Raw genomic sequence first — 24,150 nt, forward strand, 5'->3', positions numbered from 1 at the left:
TCACTAGGGATTACTATACAAACGAGACACACTTTTAGAAAACTATAATAGGTATAGTTTTACGAGAACATCACGAACTTTTACATACTAGAAATACTATTTCAAGGAGATACATTCATATAAAAGAAAAAACGAACATTTTCATATGTACTTCAAATAGTTTTCACATGTTAAAACACTTTTAGAAACTGTCTTACAAACTGTAGGTTTCCTTTTTGAATCTGTTATAGTTGTGCTTCAAACAAAGGTTTTCTCACACTTAAACTGTCTTGTCAAACGGTTTTCGAATCGATTTATAAACTGACATCAAGTCATAAATTCTTATTTATTAAACTTTTCAAAGGTTTTACAAAACTCCTTTTATACTTTTATATTGTTAAATGCTTGCCTATATTTGTATAGTTAAATAAGAAAGGTTTAAAAGACTTAGAACAGTTAGCTCGCCTTATTTCTTTTTCTGTTCTCATTGGGATGTGGCCTTAGGGTATCAGTTATTCGTCCGAATGTCGTCTAAATATTAGTTATATATATCATGTATACCTATATAGACATAAATGTTCCATCAGTTAATTCAGTTCCGACGGTCTTGGGTAGCAAGGGTGTATAAACCTACTTGGACACTCATCAATTAAATTCTAATAAACTATTATAGGAATAGTTTAGGGGATACAAAACATTATCCCTATTACAAGAAATTACACCAGAGTCAGTTCATTCATGAGTCTAAACTACATGCTATATGAAGGGATACTCTTACAGAGATTCCTCTTATGTGGATACACTTATATGGATACTCTTACAGAGATTCCTCTTACATGGATACACTTATAGGGATACTTTTACATAGATACTATATGATAAGATACTATAAGGACTAACCATTCCTACACCCGGCTGTTAGCAACAGAGGTAAATGCACATCTACGGATGTCTGCGGTTGATACCATTACAGGTATACTTACGGGACTAACTATTCCTACACCCGGCTGTTAGCAACAGAGGTAAATGCACATCTACGGATGTCTACGGTTGATCCATTTACGGTGAGTTTCCACGCCGTGTGTATCTTAGTACCAAAGGATACAACATAAGTTATTATATTATTACTTTTATAGTTTTATAATAATAGTTAAACAGGGAAAAACCGTCACATTTTCAAGTGATGCATACTTTCAAAACAGTCAGGTCTTGGTTAAAGACTACTTTCAAAACATTCGGGTCTTGGTAGAAGCCTACTTTTTATACTAGTAGGAAATATGGGACTTTCTAGGGTTTTCATACTTATACTAAATGTTTCAGAAAACATTCACCAGTCTTTCATAACAACTTTTCAAAGCAATAACATCAAAATACTTATGAATTCACCAGCTTTATTGCTGATACTTGCTTTCAAAATAGCTTGTATTCTTAGGTTACAAATAGACAAGTACCGATGCAAGGTTTAGAGAAGACGGAGCAGTCAAGACTTGTCTTTTAATTTGGGTATTCATTATGTTGTTTTATACTATGAAAGAACACACTTGTAAGCATAATTATTCTATTAATGAAATGGATGATGTTGTTGCTTGTTTACTACTTTACATTGTTGTGATACATACATGACGTCCTCCACCCAAGAACGTTTCCACCATTCTCGGTTTTGGGGTGTGACAAGTTGGCATATGCGCTTCTTCTTGACATGTCCGAGGCAACAATGCCACAAGCATGCCTTGTCCAAAACATTGGACGAATCAATATTCAACACATTATTTCCTAGATTATCTACAACCATCACAGTTTCATATATACCATTACAAGGCAATGCTTCAAAATAAAAGGTACCATTATAATAAGTATTAATACTACCAACTTCATTATTAAACAAAAAGGTAAAACCTTGTTTATAGAAACTATGAAAGGAAATAATATTTCTTGCCATTTCTGATGAGTAACAACATTTATTCAATTCTAAATTTAACCCACTACTAAGCAATAATGAATAAACTCCAATCTTGGTGAAATGTGACATTTTCTTATTTCCCATGATTAAGTTTATCTTCCCGTGCTCCACATCCCTACTTCTTTTTAGTCCCTGCACATCAGAACAAATCTGAAATCCACAACATGTATCAAGGACCCAAGAATTAGCATGTGATGAGTTATTAGAAAGAATAGTGTAAATACCTGCAAAGGAGAGCTTCATCTTCCCATCCTTAATATCCTGTAAGTATTTGGGGAAACTTCTTTTCCAGTGCCCTTTTTCATGACAATAGAAGCACTTTGCATCCTTTGGATTGGTAAAGGCATTAGCAGAACCATCTTTGGTCCCACTGGAAGAGGATCTATCAAGAGACTTTCCCTTGCGGCTCTTAGAAGGAGCTTTCATCTTCTTCCCATTCCCACGTCCAATTTCCAGAATAGGGGCAGGAGTAGTAGTAGGAGTAGGTACAACCGACTTACCATTCAAGTTGCTTTCTGCAGTTCTTAGAAGGCCTTGAAGCTTGCTAATTGTGACCTCCTCGTTTTTCATATGATAGGTCATATGGAACTGATCATAACAAGAAGGTAATGAATGTACGATGATGTCAATGGCCAACTCTTCATCGAAGTTCACATTTAACCTCAGCAAGCGGTCCACATATCTCTACATCTTTTGCAAGTGGGCGGTGATGGACTCTATATCCTTCATTTTGGTTGTGATCATGGAGGCAATGATCTCATACCTCTCCTACCGAGCACTTTGATGGTAGCTTTCCATCAAATATTGGTGTATTTCGAAGGGCCAGAAGTCCTCATAGGACTTTTGAAGCTCATCAGTCGTGGTAGCAATCATAATACACAACACCTTTGTTGCGTCCCTCTCACGAACCCTATATTCCTCGATTTGTTCGGGAGTAGCAGTTTGTTCATCAATCTCCTTCAGCTCTTTATCCATGACATATTATCTGTCCTCGTAGCGAAGGGCTATACAAATGTTTCTTATCCAATTGTTAAAGTTTGACCCATAGAAGATAGTTTTCCGAACCAAATTCATGAGGGAGAATGAGCTAGAAAGGTTGGAGCCTGAAGCATTATTTGGGATAAACATCTAAAAATAAAGAAGAACAAAGTTTAGATTAGATGAGAATCCTTAATATAACACCCAGATGAAATATTAAGGCTAGGACCCAACACAATATTTTACAATTTGGAAGAGGGATTCCGTATTCCAATTGCAAAATATTTGAAGGTAGGTAAATGACGATTTATCAATTTCCACCATGAAAAATGAAATTAATTATTAAGTTTTAATTGGATTGAAATTCCTATATTCTTTGAGATTCATTGAACTTTCAATGGCATGTTTAAATCTCGATTGTGCCCTTCAAGTTTGTGACTAGGATGTCGAGGATCACAAACAAGATGTGAATAACCATACAAATTAATGTGCTTAGTACTCTTAATGTTACAAATCACCTAACCAATGTGTCGGTTAACCACACACGCTCTATTGACCTTTGACTAACATCAAGCTACCCTTTTCCACCCTTGTTAGTCCCAGATTAGTGAGACTTTACAAATTCCAAAACATGAGGGAAAGTTTTGTAACTTTCAAAACATTTGGTTTCCATAACGTATGAAAACTTATGAGTTTTTAATGTTCATGAATGAGACTCTTCATATAACTTGAGGACACATTACAAAACTCACTTCAAAAACAACTTAGATCAATTTTGACTAACAACATTATCTTATAATTTCACGATTGATCTAATCTAACTCATAGCAAGGCAATTCATATCAAATAATACAAATAATACCTTATTATCTTAAAATTTGACAATTGTCCTTTAATTGGATGAGGATCATCATTACCAAATCAGAAAATACATTTTTAGTGATGCAAACATTTTGTGGCAATGATCCTAAACCAATTCTGGCCAAAAACTCGAAATTTTGCAACCAGAAGCATCTACTCAACAAGCTCATGAACTGGACTCGTCGAGTTTCCCTTTTACTAAGTGGACTCGTCGATTCTGGCATTGGACTCGTCGAGTTCATCAGTCAGAGGCCAAAAGATTGATTTTTTCAGCTTTGAAAATTAACAAGCATCAAATATAACAGAAAACAAACCTAGGCTCTAATACCACTGTTGGGTTTTAAGCACTATAACATTCCTTTGGTGCACATGCAACCCTAGATGATTTGGATCTATGTTTTCTCAAATTATACATGCATTAGCATACATCGTAACTAGCATACAATAGAGGATATACAATACAAAACTCATAGTTTGATGAATACCTCTTATGTAGTTTGAAGTTCTTAGCCTTTGAAAACATTAGCACCTCAAGTGTGATGCCTCTAATGTGTCAGAAACACCAAATGCAAGAGGAGACTTAAGAGAATAGGCTAGTTAGCACAAAATCGATTATCACTCTCTTAGAATGAATGGGCAACAAATTTTGGCTCTAAGGGTGTGCTTTTGTAGTGTTACAAAGTCGATGGTTTAATCCATGCAGACCCTAATGCACCATGACCCTTCATATTACTTAGGCTCCATGGGTTAAACCTCCATGGACTATCCATGGACTATTATATTGGTTTAGCCCATCCTAATTAACCATGGATTATTGGCCCACACTATAAGAATCATTTATGTACTTAATTAGTCCCCATATATTTAATCAGTCTCCTTTGATCACTAAATTAATTCCAAATTAATTCTTGATCAATACTAATTAAATAATATGATTTCTCAATTAATATATTATGCTTATAATTATTAATAAATCATAAATAACCTTATTCTCAAAAATCCATCCTATCAAATTGCACTGGTGAAGGTAACCCAAAAGGACCATGCTACTATCGGGTCAAATACATCCCAGTTATAGTTATGGGGTTAGACACCTAATCAAACAAATTTGATTTCTTCTTTATCCTTATCATTTAACATTTCTTTCAGCATATTTTTTTTGTTCTTTGGACTGAATGTATTCCTCAATTTTCTCAAGTTCAATCCTGTATGAATTAGAAACTTCTTCTGAGGAAACAATCGATTTGCATTTATAGCAATCCGTATCGATTTCATCCTACTTCAAGTCAAGGAAGGGCAAAATCATTTTATGCAAACCTTTCCCTATTTCACAATCCAAATGCAACTAAGTAATATTGAAATATAAGCGTTTAACAATCAAACAAAAAATATTCCTCTATTTTAAAAGTGCAATACTATCTCTTCTAAGATAAATAATGTCATCTCGTGATCTAGCGATCCCTACTTCCAATGCCTCTATTTTTAATCTTCTCTCTTCACTTTTAAATGTTACTTTGTTGATTTGATCATTCATATTAGAATTACTAAGGCGAGTCATTTTTAAACTATGATTAAAATTAGAACTAGTATATCTTATATCGTCTAATTCAGAATCATAATGGGTAATTGGAATGTTTAGAGATTTTAGAATAGAATGTACCTTATCACACTCTTTCACATGCTCTGAGACTGTCTTCGTAGCAAAGCATCTCTCCGAAGCCTTTCCACCATCAACTGTGTACCCAATCACTTGCCTTCATATCTTTGTTTCTCTGAATTCACCACAAAGCACCCGCCCTGGGTGGGTTTCCTAACTTCGTCATCCTCTGAGTCTGTAGACCACAACTCAACTCACCCATCATCACTTTCTTCCTGCACAATCAATGCTAGTTTCGCATTTGATATGTTCTTCTTTCTGACTTCCTCTATCTTCTGAACATAATATGCTTCGTCTTTTTCTTTTTCTTTCTTCACATTCTACCTCCTCAACAAGCATTCCTTCGCAAAGTGATTCTTGCCATGACAATAATTACAGTCATAACCCGAATCACCTAGTAGCTTCTTTTCCTTTTTCTCTTCGTCATTCATAGTGTTCTTGAAACTTTCCTCTTTTCATTTTTCCGAACTAGAATTACCTTAACTGTATTTGTTCTTCAATCGAGTGAAATTCTTCTTAAAAATCTTCTTAGGATTAGATACCATAAGAGCCTTGTGTTCTTTTGAAAGTTCATTATCTGAAAAATCAGATTCAGAATCACTTTCTAGTGACTTCTTTCCCTTCGTAACCAATGCTAAGGATCACATACTGGAAACAAGTTTCACTTCCTTTGTAACTTCCTCTTTGTGAGATCTCAGAATGCCCACAAGTTTGGCCAACGTATAGCTTTTGAATTGTTCATGTGCCTTCACAGTGGACACAATAGCCTTCCATTCGGATCTGAGTCCATTCATGAACGTGAATTTTTGTTTAATTACGCATTGCTTAAGATTATATTTGAGCATTCTGCTTAACATGTGGTTGAAGCGATTGAACATCTGATCTAACATCTCATCAGGTTTTTATACAAAAGAACCAAACTCAGATAAGAGAGTCGTTCACAAATAGTGTTCTAGATCAGCATCTCCTGATTACATCTCCTTCAACCTATCCCAAATACGTTTTGCAGTATCACATGCACTAACAAGACGAAAAGTGTTTGGAAGAAGAGAAAACCGTATAATTCTCATTTCTTTTATACTGCTCATAAGCTTATTCTTCTTATCCTATGGGATGTCGGTATGTTCAACAATAAGTGCATTGTAATCCACCTGCGTCTTGATCTCTTTTTTGGTAGTCGTATGCATGTACATATCTTGCATCATTGCATGCCATATCGTGGAACCATGTTCTTCAATACCAAGAACATAATCTTCAAAGTGCAGTGCCCATACTTCATAATCTTCTGGAAAGAGGATTGGAATCCTTGTTGTGGATCCGATACTGCTTGAGAGATTAAATGAAAGAGAGTGAGGATCTTCATTCTGCATATTATCAAGAATTCACTAAAACAAATATAGAACCAAATGTGTAAAACGTGAATTGAGTCCAAGAGAAAAACTAGAGATCTAGAGATTTCCGCAGAAGATTAACAACATTCTACGCGATCTTACTGGTGGGTAATGCGCCAAACAAGTATTAACCTGTAATACTATAACTTATTAATCTCCATAAGTTTCTGGTAATGAAAGTTAGATCTTTCACTAAACCTAATGGATACCGAGAGTTTTATCAAATAAGGATCAGCTAGGCCGAACAGTTGGGAGGAAGAACAATTCCAATGTTAGCCTTTCTAAAATCCAACAACCAAGACAACATGACCATTCTAGACACTTCTCCCATAGTAGATCAATCGGTATCATAACATGGAATTACTAATGAATCTAGCATTTATAGGTTCCTAATAATGATTATATTAGTGAAAAACAAGTTATCCTAAAAGTTTAGTAAGCGTAGCTACACCTACAAAGGCTTCTTTCGAACACCTAAAATTTTGCAAGCAGGACTTCGACCTGAGAGCTTCTATTTCCCGATCCCTCTAGTGCTATAAAGGTTTAATAGAGTAAAAACCTCCAAAACTCATGAAAAGTACCCAAAAGTTAGAGTAGAGAGAGAGGGAGAGGGGGAGAGAGAGAGAGAGAGAGAGAGAGAGAGAGAGAGAAGTTGTGCAGACAAATGAAAGGTAGAGCATCTATTTATAGTAGCCAGGAACATCACACCTTGCCTACCTACCAGTCCTCCGTGGGTTGGAAGGACCATGGTCTGCCAAGTGTTCCCTCTTAGATGGTGATGTATCACTCCTTACCTGGTAAAATCGCAGATCTTGGAAAAATCGTATCTCCCTCATAAGAGATCCGTTTTCGACATTCTTTATATCCACGTATATCTATTGAGGATTACAACTTTAATTTAGACTTCAACGACTCATTCTAAGCCAATCTTCAATTTAACAATCTATGAAGATTATACTCTTAACAACCGAGTAAAATTCGTAACTACTTCATACGTACTCCGTTCTCAATTGTCTTTTTATCAACGGATTCCTATAAATGAGATGTTCAATTCTCTCTTAGAATGTTTCTAATAATGAAATGATTTGAATATCGATTTTCGTGCCCGCATTGTTGTGCTAAAACATTGAAAAATCATAGGTTCCTCATATGAAGTCAGATTTGGAGGTTCTCTATATGTACACTCTCGACTTTTTTATTACTTCAACTTTGTTTAGATCATAAAGCCTAATAAGTAATCTATCTCTTATTCGTATTTTACTACGCGTATAGTTGTGTCGGTTAAATTGTGAAACTTGGAAGAAGCATAACTTATTCATACGAAGTCGGATTTAAGGGTTCTATATATCTATAGAAATTGTATTGATGTTTCCTATACAATTATGAGGGTTACTTTGTCTAAGAAGTAATATATCTTTACTATGAATTTTATAAATGATGGTTTATATTGAATTCTATTGGAATGCAAAAAATTGGGTGTTACAATATTTATTATACCTTATAAAGTATATTTGGTCAAATGTTGAATTTTAAGTCGTACAAATCTTATTGCGATATGTACAATGAATTTATGCATTAGAATCTTATTTGATAAAATCAAAAAGTAAAAACTTTTCTGATGCATGTTTTTCACCAAGCTTCTTAAATATCTTATATTAAGTTGTAGAATTATGATCTGTAAATTGAATTGGCCAACCAGGTATTCCCGATTCCATATGTCGTCTAGCAACCTCCTACTATATCGTCGTTTCTTCCATCTTATAATGCTATACCTATGTTAATATTTTTTCCATTCTTATAACCCATCACATCAGATGTCACACCCCCTTTGACAGCCACAAAAAAACCATGAAAATTCATCATACACCTTTCCTTATCGGCCAACTCCTTTGCTCTGCTATTCCAGCCGCCGATCACTTCCCACCTGCCCGGCACCTCTATCGCCACCTTCCACCGAACGCTTCCTATTTTATGATTATGTTCTTCCTATGATAAAATATGTCCTCGTTAGGTTTGTTTAAATGAAAATGGCGTAAAGCAAAATACACTCGGTAATGGTTGAAGCCTCACCCCAACACACTCTATATCTCTCATTGGATTATGAGTCGAATATCTTCTTTGCATGTTTCTAGGATTCTAACAAAAGACTTCAGGATATAACTTTTCATCCTTAAAGATAATATTTTGAAAGACCCATGTTTGATCCTGGCAAATTGGCGGTGATAACTACTTTCTTTTCATCTTTATTATTTTTATTTGTTTTATGGTGATCATACATGTAACTATCAATCTGTCTTCCACTTTGAATATTGATACCCTTATGTAATTGTGCCAATATGGAAACCGAATATAATGTTTTTGTGAAAACGCTTGAGAGATAAAAAAAACAAGAAATGAGTATGAACACTTTTTTACCGACCATCGAACATCGTTTTATTCTTGCAGGTTTGTGAAAAAATATAAGAAAGGGCTATCTACATATAAATATATTTCAGATTTGCAAGTGTATATGTTTTGGTCTTATTTTTTGTTTTTTATACTCTTTAAACAATTTAGACTGATACTGCTTTTTTTCCAAGTTGAGTGGTTTAAGAGTAGTTTGCAGGAAATGTGATCTATGAAATCCCAAGTTATGGCAATGTGTTTTCCGTAGTTTATTCTCGATTTTTCCTTTTTATTGCTTCAATTTAGTGTTTCTTTCCCTTGATTTATCATCATTTTCCTCCCCTTTTGATGATTCTACTTTTCTATTATACATTTGTAGTTTTCTATTTGGGAATCAGTCTATTTAGATTATCAACAATCAATCCATATGAAGAAGGTAAGCGTACATTCTAATTTATTTATTTTTATCTAAGGTTTTTATTTATTCTTGTGTTTTTAAGATTCCAACTTGAGGAAATGTTGAGTGAATCTCTATTTGGATTTTTGTAGTCTCTAAACAAGCTCAAGGGTCACAACATGCATGTATGAGCTCCTAAACAAACTATTTTCAAAAGTTTTTTTTCCTTCCTTTGCATTATAGAGTCCATGAATTTTAATTTAATGTGCTTTTTAGTATAACATACTCTTACAACAATTAACCACCTGATGAAAGACTATTTGATATAAATTTAGCATATTCAAGCAGTAAATTTGATGGATTGAGTGAGTGACTTGACAAGTTGTGTGCCCGACTCATCGAATAGGGTTGGTTTGGTCGCGTGGGTTTAATGACCAACTCAACGAGTCAAAGAGCCGACTTGCCAAGTTGGCGTTGTGTGAGGAAACCCTAAATTCGCAGGTTTGTGTCCAATTTAAAGGGCCTTAAGCCCTCATTTCCACCTCACCAACCACCCTACACCCTTGAGAGAAACCCTAATTGTCCACTTGAGCTAGAGAGTGAGAGAGAAGCTAATCTTGTGATTATTAGTGCACTTTTGAAGGAGATGTGGAGAGCATCAATGCTTGGATCAAGAGGAGGCTTTGGATCTTGAGGTTCATCAGGGTTTTGCTTTAGTTGGAGGTAAAAAGATGCTAAATTGATCATTTCCTTATGAGATCTTGGTTAAGGGAGTTTCTAGGGTTTTCTCCTATCCTTTTTGTATCATTGAGTCCCTTGAGCATGATTTGAGGTTGAAACCTCATATCAGGATTGTAGGAGGTCTTATGAGTCCAAAGACCCAAACTTTATTGAGCTAGAGACAAGATCTTGTGCATTTAACCCGTGTTGGAGCTTGTATTGGCACTATGGAGCAATTATGCCATGCATGGACGTAAAGATTGAAGCTTTACGTGGAATTCGAGCCTTAGGAGACTAGATCTAGAGTTTAGAGTGGTGGATCGACCTTAAAACGTCTGAATGAGAATACAGACTGAATGGAATCGTCGAGTCAATGAGTGGACTCGACGAGTCCGCTAGGGTTTCCTCCGATGAGTCTAGACAAGGGTTACTCGGCGAGTTGATGCGACAACTTGAAGAGTTAAGTTGGGTTTTCACGGTGTTCTGAGGAACAATTGGGACTCGGCGAGTCACATAGGTGCACTCAGCGAGTCAGGTCAACATGAACAGTTGACTCGAGTGCTGACTTTTGTTGACTTTAGGGTTTGGTCAAGGCAGGGATTATGAGGACCATGAAGGGGTAAAATGGTGTTTTACCCATCATAGGAGTTAAATACGTACTATCATGAGTTTATTTAAAGTTGTGATCTTTAAGTGTTAATTATAGATGTCATTACATGTAGGCGGGGGTTAGATTGTTCGAGGAGTATTTAGTTTCCTCGCTTGCTTACAAGGTGAGTCTTCTCACTATACTTACCTAGAGTGGTAACCTTTGTGCGACCGAAGGTTCTTATGTTCTTACTTGAGTAGTTTGTTATCTTGCATTATATCTTTGTGATTTATGTTGAGTATTATTTTGAGCTTATTGAGTTAGGACCGGAGGGTCCACCCAAGTTGTGGGACTAGAGGGTCTCCACTGAGACACATTGACCAGAGGGTCTTATTGAGTTATAGCCTCAGGTGGATATTGTGATATGTGTGGTATTTTGGGCAACTCACTAAGCTTTGTGCTTACCATGTTATGTGTTATGTGTTTCAGGTACTTCTCAGGATCACTGGAAGGCGCCAGCTTGATTATACACATCGATTCGAGACTATGTGGATGATTATGGGATAGTGGTATTTTATGTGGATTGTGTTGATACTTGAGACAATTGTGTTTTTGAGAAAGATACTATGTGTTTTAAAAATGAAAATTTGGTTTGAAAATTTATGTGGTTACAACTAACTGGTTCGAAACATGTAAATCATTTAAAAGATCATGATGTGTGATTGACATTTCATAAGAAATCATTGATACAATGTTAATCAATAGGATTCATGTTTATTTTTCATCATTTGTTGAGCTGCAACAAATGGTAGTGATAAGGTGGTGAGCTGTAACCAAAGGTAGTGAGAAAAGGCATTCCTCTAAGCAAGCACCTACAAAAGCCATTAGATGCTCATGGCCTTGAGTCCGCCTCATGTGCCACCTCGACAACTTTGTAGATAACATGCATAAACTTTGAGTGACATTAATTTGAAATCTCATCAGATTGAAATGAAGAATTTTTAAGTTCCTTTAATTATCTTAAAATTTGTAAATGAAAGTAAAACAAGGATTTAATGATTTTTTTAAGCTTGCAACTGACAAGGAGTTTCATTCATCACCACTGTTTGCTCCAATCGTGGTCTTACAATCTATGCTCATATTAAAAAGTGGCATCCATAACACTTTCTTCTCACTTCTATCCTCACTCTCTGCCTCTCACTACGACAAACCGTATATGCGACCCACCACATCTCTTATCACCAACGCCACCTTCTATTTTAATCTAATAAGCCTTTACTTAAGCTTTTTGTCACCTTATTCTCTCATATATATATATATATATATATATATATATATATATATATATATTGAAAGTTCAACTTTTATTTTTTTGTTAAATCTCCTGTTTGCTTCCAGTTATAGGTTAAAAGAAAAAACAATCACTTAATCTATTTTTTTTACCCTTGTAGACCAAAGGCATGCTAAAATCTTAACTAGGAAAACCAAAATAAACTCATTTTATGCCAGTTAATACCATTGACTTCACATTATTAAAGTGTTCAAAAGATATCAAATTGGTGTAGTTTCTTTCCTTTCATTTGATCTTGCAGAATTCTTAATTATCATGATCATAAGCAGTTACATGAAATATTTCTTTAGTAGCTGAAAAAGTAGCCAACAAGCCTAGACATAATTTAAGTATATCTTCTCTGTATTGTTTATTTTTTCCCTACTTTTGCATCTATTCCAATCTAATGATTTAGTTTTGGTAATCAAATAATTTTCCCCAATATTGTTCATGTGTTTTTTACATGATATAATAGTCGCTAATTTTATGTTCAACTTGATTTTCCAATGGTGTGGATTGAATAGAAAATTAATTCATTTTCAAGTCATGAATATCTTTGTGGTCAACCAATGAAACATATGTAGATTGCTTAGTTTTCTTGAAGTTGGCTATCTTACTGGTGTTTTTTGATCAATAGATGAAAATTTTATCTTGAGTTGTCTTTTCATACTCTATCATAACGAGTTAGTAAAGTGCACTAATTTGTGATAACATTGCCATATGATTATGATAGACATAAATTACAAGGTTCTCAATAAAAAACATAAAGGCTACAAAGAATAAAGCGGAGAATAAATATTAGCTAGACAAAACCCTATTGGGCTAAAGAATAAAGGGCCCATAAGCATGTGGGCTAATAATACATTGGCTAACATCCCCCCTCAAACTCACAATACCACAGTAATAAGCATTGAGAGTTTGTCACACAAGAACCGAAATTTAGAAGTCGATAAAGCCTTAGTAAAAATATCCGCAAGCTGCAAGGTTGATGAAACGAAGCGAAGCGATATGGTATCGAGCTGTAAGTGATGACGAGTAAAGTGACAATCAATCTCAATATGCTTCGTCCACTCATGGAAAACATAATTCTTCACAATTTGTATCACACTTCATTTATCAAAATGCAGATGGTAGCATGTTTCCAACAGATTCTGTGTCAACTAGTGGTGTAGCAGCAACAATAAACTGTGGAGGGCGAGGTGTTTATGGAGGAGTACCAGAGGAACGTGGCTGAAACTTTTGTTTACCAGACCTATTTTGTTGTCCCGACTAAGGCTGCCTAGATTTACCCTTGTTGATTAACAATGGACATTGAACTTTCCAATGATTTTTTTGTTTGTAGAATCCACACTCATCATAAGAAACCCTTGAAGTTTGTCGAGACTGATTAGAGGAAACAACAAGCACAGCAGGAGTGGAAGTAGGAATGGAGGTTTCTTTAAACCCTTTATCCACATGAGACTTGATACGAGTCTCTTCAGCAATCAACTCATGAACAACAGAATCCACTGAGGGAAGGGGGAGCGATGAGGAATCATTCCACGTAGGCCTTCAAAATCAGAATGCAAGGCGATCAAGAACTGGACCAAACATTGTTCTTCCCTCCTAGCAATGTAAGGCTCAAAATCTTTTAACTCTTTAGATTCAGTAAGAGCCAATTAATGCCACAAATCAGACATAGCAGCATAGAAATCTTGAATATTCTATTCATTTTGTTGAAGGGCACGAATATCATATTCTTACTGACACCGTTTAGCAAAGTTGGATTGAGTATACAGTCTCTCCAAGTGATCCCACAAATCAGACATAGCTGCATAGAAATCTTGAATATTCTAGTCATTTTGTTGAAGGGCACAAATATAATATTCTTACTGATACTGTTTAGCAAAATTGGATTGGGTATACAGTCTCTCCAAGTGATTCCAAACTTTCTTTATTGTGTCATATTTAGACAACTCCATACTAATAGACTGAGTGACAGAATTGTTAATCCAATTAATGAACTTGGAGTTGTCAGTCTCACAAGCATCAACCAACACATCGAAATTCTCACCTTCAGGCACTGAGGGTTTTGCTTTAGTCCTAGTGACATAGCCCCACATATTCTGCCCATGAAGGAAGTTCTTCATAACATAACTCCAATACGTATAATTTTTTCCATCTAGACGGGTGTTGATTGACTGAAGGTAATCATCCTTTCTGGTCATGTTGGAAATGAATAAATAACCACTACAATAGATAAGTAATCTGAGAATAAGAGGAGTAAGAAACCAGCAGAAGCAATCAATCGATCAACAACATAGAACAGCGGAAGAAATCAATCAAACAACAAGAGATCGATCAGCAACAACGAACTAGAAAACAACAAACGAATACCAACAAACAAATGAATATCAGCAAAGAAGAACCATCAAACAGATTGAATGAAACTTCTACAACAAGAGATCGATCCACAACACAGATGACTGTTACAAAGTCTTCTAAAAACGTATCAAACCTCTGCTCTGATTCCATGATAACATTTCCATATGATTATAATAGAGAGAAATTACAAGGTTCTCAATTAAAATCATAAAGGCTACACAAAATAAAGTGGGGAATAAATACTAGCTAGACAAAACCCTAATAGGCTAAAGACTAAAGAGCCCATAAAGATGTGGGCTAATAATATATAGGCTAACAATTTGTCCAATTGTAAGCAAAAAAATCAATGCATAGGTTTTTGATGGAATATATACACAAATGCTGAATTTTACTTTAGAAAAAACATGTAGAAATACACACTTGAGGATCCCTTATTTCGTGGATGCTTAAGATAATAAGAAAAAGTAAATAAGTACTTAATGATTGTATAATAGTATTAATCTTATATATGGTTTTGTTATTTTGCTTCTACTGATTTTCCACTAAACATTAAACAAAAGATGCAATAAATTTCGTTTAATGTTTCAATTTTACATTGTTTGCATCAGTTTTAAGTGGAAGCGTGTTGTTATAAAAAAATGAAGTATATATGAGATTAATAGAGAATGTAATTTCTAGATTTCTACTTAATCAATGTGGTTTATATCTCTTTAATGTTTAGTAGTATTTAGAATAATGATCTCAACATTTGTAGTACAATCATTTCTTACATGCAACAATTTCTTTTTTTCAACCATAGGAATTTAGTATATATCTCGAATTCAATTAATTTTATCATTAAGTCAAACCTTCCTTCATAAAAATAATACCATCATAACAAATAATATAATAAAAGTTGTTTGATTTCATTAAATCTATTTACTAACTTTTTACAATTCTTAAAATAAACGAGCTAAAGTACATTTACATTTTAAAAGCTATGATTTTTCAGGACTTTAACTGATCATAAGAAAACAAATTGGTTACATACTGTGATGAATATATATGTTCGATATGATTTAATTTTGGTTTAAAACCAACCCATATTGGTATGTGAAAGTACAATATATTGAAACGGTGAATGATATTTTTAATGTATATTTTGATTTTTTGGAATAAGAAATGTTATCCTGAAATAGAAATGATTTATTTTTTACATAATGGATCAAACATACAAAAACACATACTCAATATACACAAAAGTGACGAGATACTTGCCAATACATTGTGTCGTATTTTTAATATGACATGTTTTCTACATGTCTAAAGCAAACTAATATTTGAATTGAAACTAATCATTGTTCGCATGAAGATTATATGTTCTCATTCAAACTGAAGATAAAACAATTTCCAATTTGATATGTTCAGTGATGACAAATAAATAAACTTAGGGACAAACATTTAAAATGTATGTATATATCTTATAAAATCGGTTTTCTCGAAAGACAAGCTTTATGTGCCATTATCCAAATAGGTATCACGTGGAAATGCAAAAATATTATTAAATCCTAAAGAACAATTCAACAACAATAAAGTCTATACATCAAATATAATGTATAATGAAGTATTGTCCAATTAATAATAGACAATCAATCATATGTTTATGTATATTTGTAAAGAATCTTAACTTTTTATTTTTAGTTTTTATTGATTTCGTTTCTGTTAACGTTACTCTTATTTATAATTGTTAATATATAGTAAACTATTTGCACAAAAGAACTAAAAACATGTAAAAACTGATTTCTAAAAAACTATTCGCATTCGTCGCTTAGTGGGGGTAAACGACTAATATATATATATATATATATATATATATATATATATATATATATATATATATATATATATATATATATATATCAAGGTTGTAGAAATCGTTCGACGGTAGCTCGGCGGTGGACTGGGGTCAATGGATTAATCGGCTAGGCGGGGATTAATCGGGGGATTAATCGGGGACCATTAATTATTAAGAAAAATGTTCAAATATTAATAAATCTAACTTTAATCCAAATAATATAAGTAAATTCATAGCCACTGATGTAAATTCACAAGTGTTACAACATATCAACCAAACCCAAATTCACCTATGTCCTGTAATATCATTCACTATAGTATAAACAAGATAATTTAACAACTCTTTTATTGAAAAATTCTACAAATCATCCTATAGTGAACAGAAAGCATGTGATTTCCGATATGTATAAGCTTCTTTTGAGATCAAATCTTTTGTGAACAAAGGTGAGGTGAAGACAGAGTATGTAAAAGAGATTTGATGCAATGCACAGAACATGAAAATGGCTGAAGGTCCAAAAAAACCCCTGTTCTTAAGCCAAGAACAACATTGAAATCTTTGAGGATTTTCATCAAACAGCTTATGTGCGTCAATCTGAACTCTACTTGTCTTTGTGTTTGTGTTTTTGCTTTATCTTTCCCATCTTTACCCTTCTCCTTTCCCATTGTCTTATCATCAATGGATGTAGAAGATCGATCATCCTAAAGTCGAATAACAATTTTAGTAATAGCATAACAAAACAAAAACAATTTACATGGACAAAGACGAACCTGAATTCCATTACATCTGCCATTTAGATCCGATGTCAAAACAAATTTCCTGGAACTCAAGGCATTAAATCGACCGAAACACGGTGAATACGATGAATAATGGCTAACAAAAAGTTACGATGGGAGAAGTCGAAGACGATGGCTAACGGCGGTTGCAGGGGAGGAGTCGGAGTCGTCTTCGCTAAAGGAGTTGGCGTCGGGCAGCGTATAAATCAGATATACGCTGAAGAATAGTTGAAGTCGGAAGAAGAGTTAGAAGTAAAAACAAACCTGGATAACTCAATTAGTGTCGACAAGAGGAGCTGAAGTCGGAAGAATAGTTGATTTTGGAACCGATAAACTTCAAGAACTGCAATCTTTAAACTTCATGAGCCTAGAAACTTCGTGACGGGAGGAGATGAAGTCGTGAACTGAAGCTTGGAAGGAGACTGCACGTCGTTGCTTGAAGGAGATGACGAAACGGGGGCCAGAGCTAAAAACGGGCATGAGACTGTCGAAGGTGAATTGATGTCCCTTGTTCGTTCTCTTTTGTGGTTCAGAGAGGCAGATAGAATGCGATTTTTTTTGACTTCATCGAATGAGAAAACGGATGCAACCCTAGAAGCATTTCTTACATTTAGACAATTTTGCCCTCAAATTCTTTTTAAAATTTCGCTGACTTTCGTTGATCGATTTGGGCGCCCAAACCCGCCTAGACCCGTTTTTGACCGACTTTGACCACGTCGAATTATATAGCCCGATTAGCTATAAACGTCGACAGTCGAGGACTGCCAAGCGCCTAGGCGCCGATTAATCGGCCGCCTAGGCCGATATTTGCAACACTGATATATATATATATATATATATATATATATATATATATATATATATATATAACGAATTAAATTGTTTCCTACTTTTTATGTCTACAAATGTTCCTGTCCAATAAAATTATGATAAGTGTCACAATTCCATATTTTTTAAAATTACATATTAAGACTATATTAGAAATATATCAAATAAAATTAAATTGAATGATGAAAGGATGCCACTTGTCATAACTTTAGTAGGTAGGAATAACTGTAGGCATAAAAAGTAGGAGGTAGTTTAATATACATATATATATATATATATATATATATATATATATATATATATATGTATGTATATTAAACTACCTCCTACTTTTTATGCCTACAGTTATTCCTACCCAAGTAAATTGCTTTCTACTTTTTATGTCTACAGATGTTCTTATCCAATAAAATTATGACAAGTGTTATCATTCCATATTTTTTAAACATACTCGTTAAGGCTATATTAGAAATATCTTACATACTTATAAAGCTTGCATTTTTCCTTGATTGTCATGCATTTGAAACCATCCACATTAATTTGCAATAACCTCATGCATTTGAAACCCCCAAACATTTTCACCTTCTTAATAATTAATCACACATAATCAATGTTAATTCATATGAGATAATAATTTGCTAAAATCTCATGCATTTGTGTGGTACTAAAACATGTTTGAGTTTTTGGGTTTTAGACTTTAGTAAATGGGTAATCCGTTTGATACGTTGGATTTGAAGTTATCTTATTCGAATTACCCAAAACAAGAGATAAATTAATAATATATGCTCATGCATGTTTTGTACAAGCCCCAATCAAAATACAATATATCATGATTATACAATTAAGTGTCTTTTATTCCATTTTTGGCTTTATAACAAAAGTTTGTTTACGTGGCGAAGAAAGAAAACTTGAAGATGAATATTTAGGTTGGATGTTTATATAAGATTTGTTTTAAATATATAATTTAGATATAAATACACAAATGTGTGTCAAATACAGTCCATAACAAATTTAATGTTATAAACTACAATATAACTCAAAGTGGTTTTCCAAATATAATGTTTATACTATAATATAATATATTAGAATAATACCATATAGTAGACGAATCTCACATGTTGTGCAGAAATTTAGTTGCATAGATAATATATTATAATTATATTTCATTTAAAATATGTTAGGTTCATTTAGTTATTACATTGTTGTATTAGGCACTATAGTCTCATATATTTTGAATGACTCATACAAAAATAATGTTTGTGATTTGAATATAACGTAATATCTTATGATGTTTAATGAATGATATTATCTTCGATTGAGCACTTTTAATTGGAATCAACTTTATTATAGTTAAAAATTTTGGTTCCGTTTTTTCTTTTCATTAGTTCTAGAATATGATTTTTTATATTAACTTAAAATATGTCACTATCTTAAAATAGATCGAGAATGAGATTTTTTATATTTACTTAAAATACAACACCATTTTCTATTCAATAGTAAAACGAACAAAAGTCGTTAAATATGTATTTTTATGAGGTTCAAAATAAATAGACGACCACATATGAGAATTCATATCTAATCAATCATCAACTAATTACATTAGATACTAATGTGTACATAAAAATTACATTTAAAATTTTAAACTAATAGTAAAAAAAAATCATTATTTATTATGATAAAAAATCTGTAAATCAAAAAATATACATACTATTTAATCGCATACAAGTTTTATGTATGTCTTATTCACAATACATTAAACCATATATAACCATATTAAACTACATAATTATCCCACTGCACAACGCACGGACATTCGCCTAGTATCAAATAAAATTAAATTGAATAATAAAAGGATGCCACTTGTCATAACTTTAATGGGTAAGAATAATTATAGGCATACAAAGTAGGAGGTAGTTTAATATATATATATATATATATATATATATATATATATATATATATATATATATATATATATTTACTATCTTATAAAAGAAATCTCACTATTTCTAAAAATATATTGAATATAATAATATTATTTTTTTTAAGACGTTCAAATCATTAAGCTAATAGTACAAGTAGTCATCAATAAAATAATATTAAATTTTAACCTGTGTTTTGAATCCTTATATTTCTCAACAAATTCTATCTCCTTCCCTGAATTTCGGATAATTCAAAATTTGAAACCATCAGAAAATACATGTTGATTCAAATATCCCTCCTGCATATGGCTCTTTCTTAATAGGTTTTTACTTTAATCCTTACTTGTAATTGATTTCATCATTTTTAACTTTTTGTATTTTTATCTTATAAATATATTGGGTGAAGGCTTTATTATATCAGGTTTGTTCCTAAAAAGGTTTTTACTATGTTTCTTTAATGTGTTGGCTTTGCAGGTTCAAAGAACTCAACCAAGAGGACCAGTTAGAGCATTGTATTATCATTAGTTTGTATATTTTTGCATCTTATATTTGCAATAAAGAACGGTTAAACACAAGATTTGACATAATTAAGGTAGTTTGTATATTTTTCATCTTGTTTGGTCTAAAAATGAAACCTTTTTCATCATTGATCATTATAATATCAAGTTTAATCACATGGACTTCCTGATTACGGTGATTATTGTCCTTATTATAAGGTTCTATATAGATTTTGTTCAATATTTTAAGGTTTCGAGAACCTAAATCAATATGAATCCTTGAATTACATACCATCGCTGAAAATGTTTTAATTTGTGACCAAACTTGGTTCAAAATCACAATGAACAAGTTGACACCTGAGTATTTTGGCCTTCTCAAAGGCCTATTTATCGACTTTTGAATCACAACACCTGATATTCTAAAGGTTTATTTTTATAAACTATTATTTATATATTTTAGCATTTTACTTAGTAGGACATTAAATTAATAAAGGAATTAAGGAAAACAAAAAAAAAAGATGACGATAAACAGTACAAGTGGTTTGGGTATGTATAAATAGAAGTAATAACCATTAAGGGGGTGTTTGGCAAAAAAACTTATTGCTTATTAGTTTATTAGCTTATAAGTTAATAGGTAAGTGTAGAGTAACTTATGAAAAAATGACGTATTAGAGGTTCCCCACCTTAATAAGTTATTTTAATCCAAACACTTTTTTAACTTATAGTGATGTGGAACCTAATAAGTTGTTTTAAAAAAGCTTAGCCAAACACCCCCTTAATATGGTATGGTAATGCTCTTGAAAATAGATGTCATTTAATATTCATTTCTCAAAGCGAACGCAAAATGGTTTTAACTCTAAAAAGATCAAATTATTCGCCGTCCGCCGCTTTGCGCGGGTAGACGGCTAGTATATATATATATATATATATATATATATATATATATATATATATATAAACTAATTATGATGATTTTTTCATTAAGTTAGATTCATCCTAGGTTATAACTTGTGGGAACCACACTTACAAATATAAACCAATATAGATAGTTAAAATTATAATAATTAATTAATTAATTTTAAAATTTTATTATTTTGCAGAGTTATGTGATTTTGATGTAACTCTCAAGATTGATTAAAATTATTTTAAACATTTTTTTAAGATACATATGATACTCTTTTTTAATAATATATCATTTTTTTAATTTGTATGTAAAAGTATTTTATTGTTCTTATTAGTTATCATTTATATTCAACGCATTGGTAGTGATTTAACTTTTTTATATTTTCATTTTCATAAACTGATGAATAAATTAAAATATAAAATATATAATTATTAATGTAAAGGGGAGCAAAATATAGACTCAAGCTACAACAAGGACAATATATAAACAACCATAATGATATAAAAAAAAATTCAAAACCAACATTGTTTTATACGCCTTACTAATTTTTGCTAGTTTGATTAGCTCTCCTTTCCACCCATTAAAAAATTGGCTCTCTTATATACCATAAATAACATGTTATTAAATAAATAGGTAAAATGAGTTGCATTAGATACAAACATAAAAAGCTTTAGAAGGCACTTCAACAATTAGCTCACTTATGCACCATATTCTTGTATAAACATGGGTTTAGCATAAGCTTCAGAACTCCACTATGCGCATCATTATAATCTATTAATATGCTTGCTATTAAAAAAAATGAAATCACAAGAGAAGTAAAGTCAAGTAGATACTTGCATGAGAACAAAAGAAGAAAAGAAAAATAGAATAATTGTGGAAAGGCTAACAAAATCTAAATCAAGTATAAGAAATAAATTAACTTGAAGTTACAAAAGAATTTATATAAACACCAGTAGAAATGATAATAAGAGCAAAATGAACAATGTGTAGAATAAACAACTTACCAAATTGCTTAACCTATTATCTTTGAGAACATTTATAGGCAATAAAAAAGATGTCCAGTTATTTATTTATTTATTTATTTGTTTGTTTTTTTTGCAATAAGTCTTGAATTTCATTACCATTTATTTAAAAGCTGGATAAACTCCTCAATAACAATTCTTTAATAAAAAAATCATAATAAAATGTTGTAATTTAAAGAAATAAAAGTAGGATGATATAGAATGCAAGTAAAAGAAAGTATGTTGCTAGTTCTTACAGTTAAACCAAATATTTATAATGAATCAAACATGCAGTTTGTTTAGTTAATAATCGTAATCCTCCATTGGAAAACCAGAAACTTAATTAAGTAGAATACTTACATACCCAACCATCTGCATTTAGCTCTTGTTTCATAAAAATTGGATCTGTTCTCGTTACAAGCTATAAGAACTCATCATAATTACGTCCAAACCTACAAAACACAGTACAACTTCATAATTTATATCACTTACCTTGGAATCCACATGAGCATATAATCATTCACTGATAGCAAGTTCCATCCGTTTTCTAAAATTGAAAAAACGACTTAGTTGTTCGTTTCCATTACAATAATGCTAGATATTTCATCTTTTACATCAAGAGAAGAGAAGATTAGCAGCTTTATAGAGACTATACTATAGCTTCTACAACCATACCTAAATATTATAAAGTGTAAACTAAACATATTTTAGCCAAAGTTTCATCAAAGGGTTTTAGATCTTCCAATATAATTACCATGATAAAACATATGCTACACCTTGTATTCATTTTCAATATAAAATATAAGAACCAATATTAATTTTATATGCTATAAAAGTTGTGTTTAACCACAAAAGCAAAAAAGCATTTGTAACTTCGAAACCAAATTATATAATAGAGTTATACACCTTTGGACTTTAACTTCACTTATAAGATGCATAGAGTATGCGATTGTCAACAAAGTTAAAGAAATTTTGACAAAACCATAAATAAAATCCATTGTTGAGTGAAACATAAAACTTTCAGGCACATACATTTAGAGACAACATTATTTGTACAAACATCCTGATTTTCTCTCCAATTACTCTTATAGATGATTAAATAACTAATAGGACTAGGATGCCAAAGGGCAGGGGAATGCGCAAAGAGAAGATTCGAATGCAAAGAAAATTCAGGGAAATGGATTTAGTTATCGATGGACGACTCTTAATCTTTGTTAACATGTTCATCGGTTAATATGCATCGTTTAATCATATTAGAACATCATATAAACTATAATATTAACATTCTTAGATAAAAAAAACTGTCGGGTGTTACCTTCCCGACTTTATTATCCTTGAATCATTGTTGAGGGAATCCCAAATCTTTCAAACTTTTAAGGTATTTCCAATACACATATCGAAAATAGTATCAAAATCTTGCATTTCGTTTGCTTCTTCCTCAAAAGTCGACCAAACATATCCGCATAGGACTCTAGGTTTTCGTTTGTAAGTTCCAAAGTTTCCAGATCCGATCTTCGTTCCTCCGTTTTCAAGTCAGACGTGTCACCTTAAACGATGAGAGCGAGCGCGAGAGAGATAAATCTGGAGAAAATTGTGTGGATTCAACAGATTTGTTTGGGGATAAATACGCTTTTTTTGTTATGTTTGAATTTATGGTAGACTAAGTTCATGGTTAATTTATAGGGATTGCTGAGTCAATTTCAAATTCAAAAAGCATGCAAAGAATTATATGGAGAAGAAAAGGTATAACAAGTCTAAATGAGCGACAAGTGGCAAACATTAA

At 32.5% G+C, this 24,150-nt stretch overlaps 1 long non-coding RNA gene across 2 annotated transcripts; it reads right to left on the bottom strand.

Moving 5' to 3' along the window:
• Positions 1-16,650: 16,650 nt before the first annotated feature.
• Positions 16,651-17,714, bottom strand: LOC145062469 (uncharacterized). Of its 2 annotated transcripts, XR_013687575.1 has the most exons (3): positions 17,483-17,714; positions 17,213-17,393; positions 16,651-17,143 (listed from the first exon to the last, which is right to left on the bottom strand). It is a non-coding gene; the product is annotated as an uncharacterized LOC145062469 (long non-coding RNA). The 2 variants fall into 2 exon arrangements; XR_013687574.1 differs by having other exon boundaries at positions 17,213-17,714.
• Positions 17,715-24,150: the final 6,436 nt, after the last annotated feature.

This window comes from Lactuca serriola, chromosome 7, assembly GCF_051521515.1.
Source record: "Lactuca serriola cultivar US96UC23 chromosome 7, Lser_US96UC23_V15, whole genome shotgun sequence".
Lineage (NCBI taxonomy): Eukaryota > Viridiplantae > Streptophyta > Magnoliopsida > Asterales > Asteraceae > Lactuca > Lactuca serriola.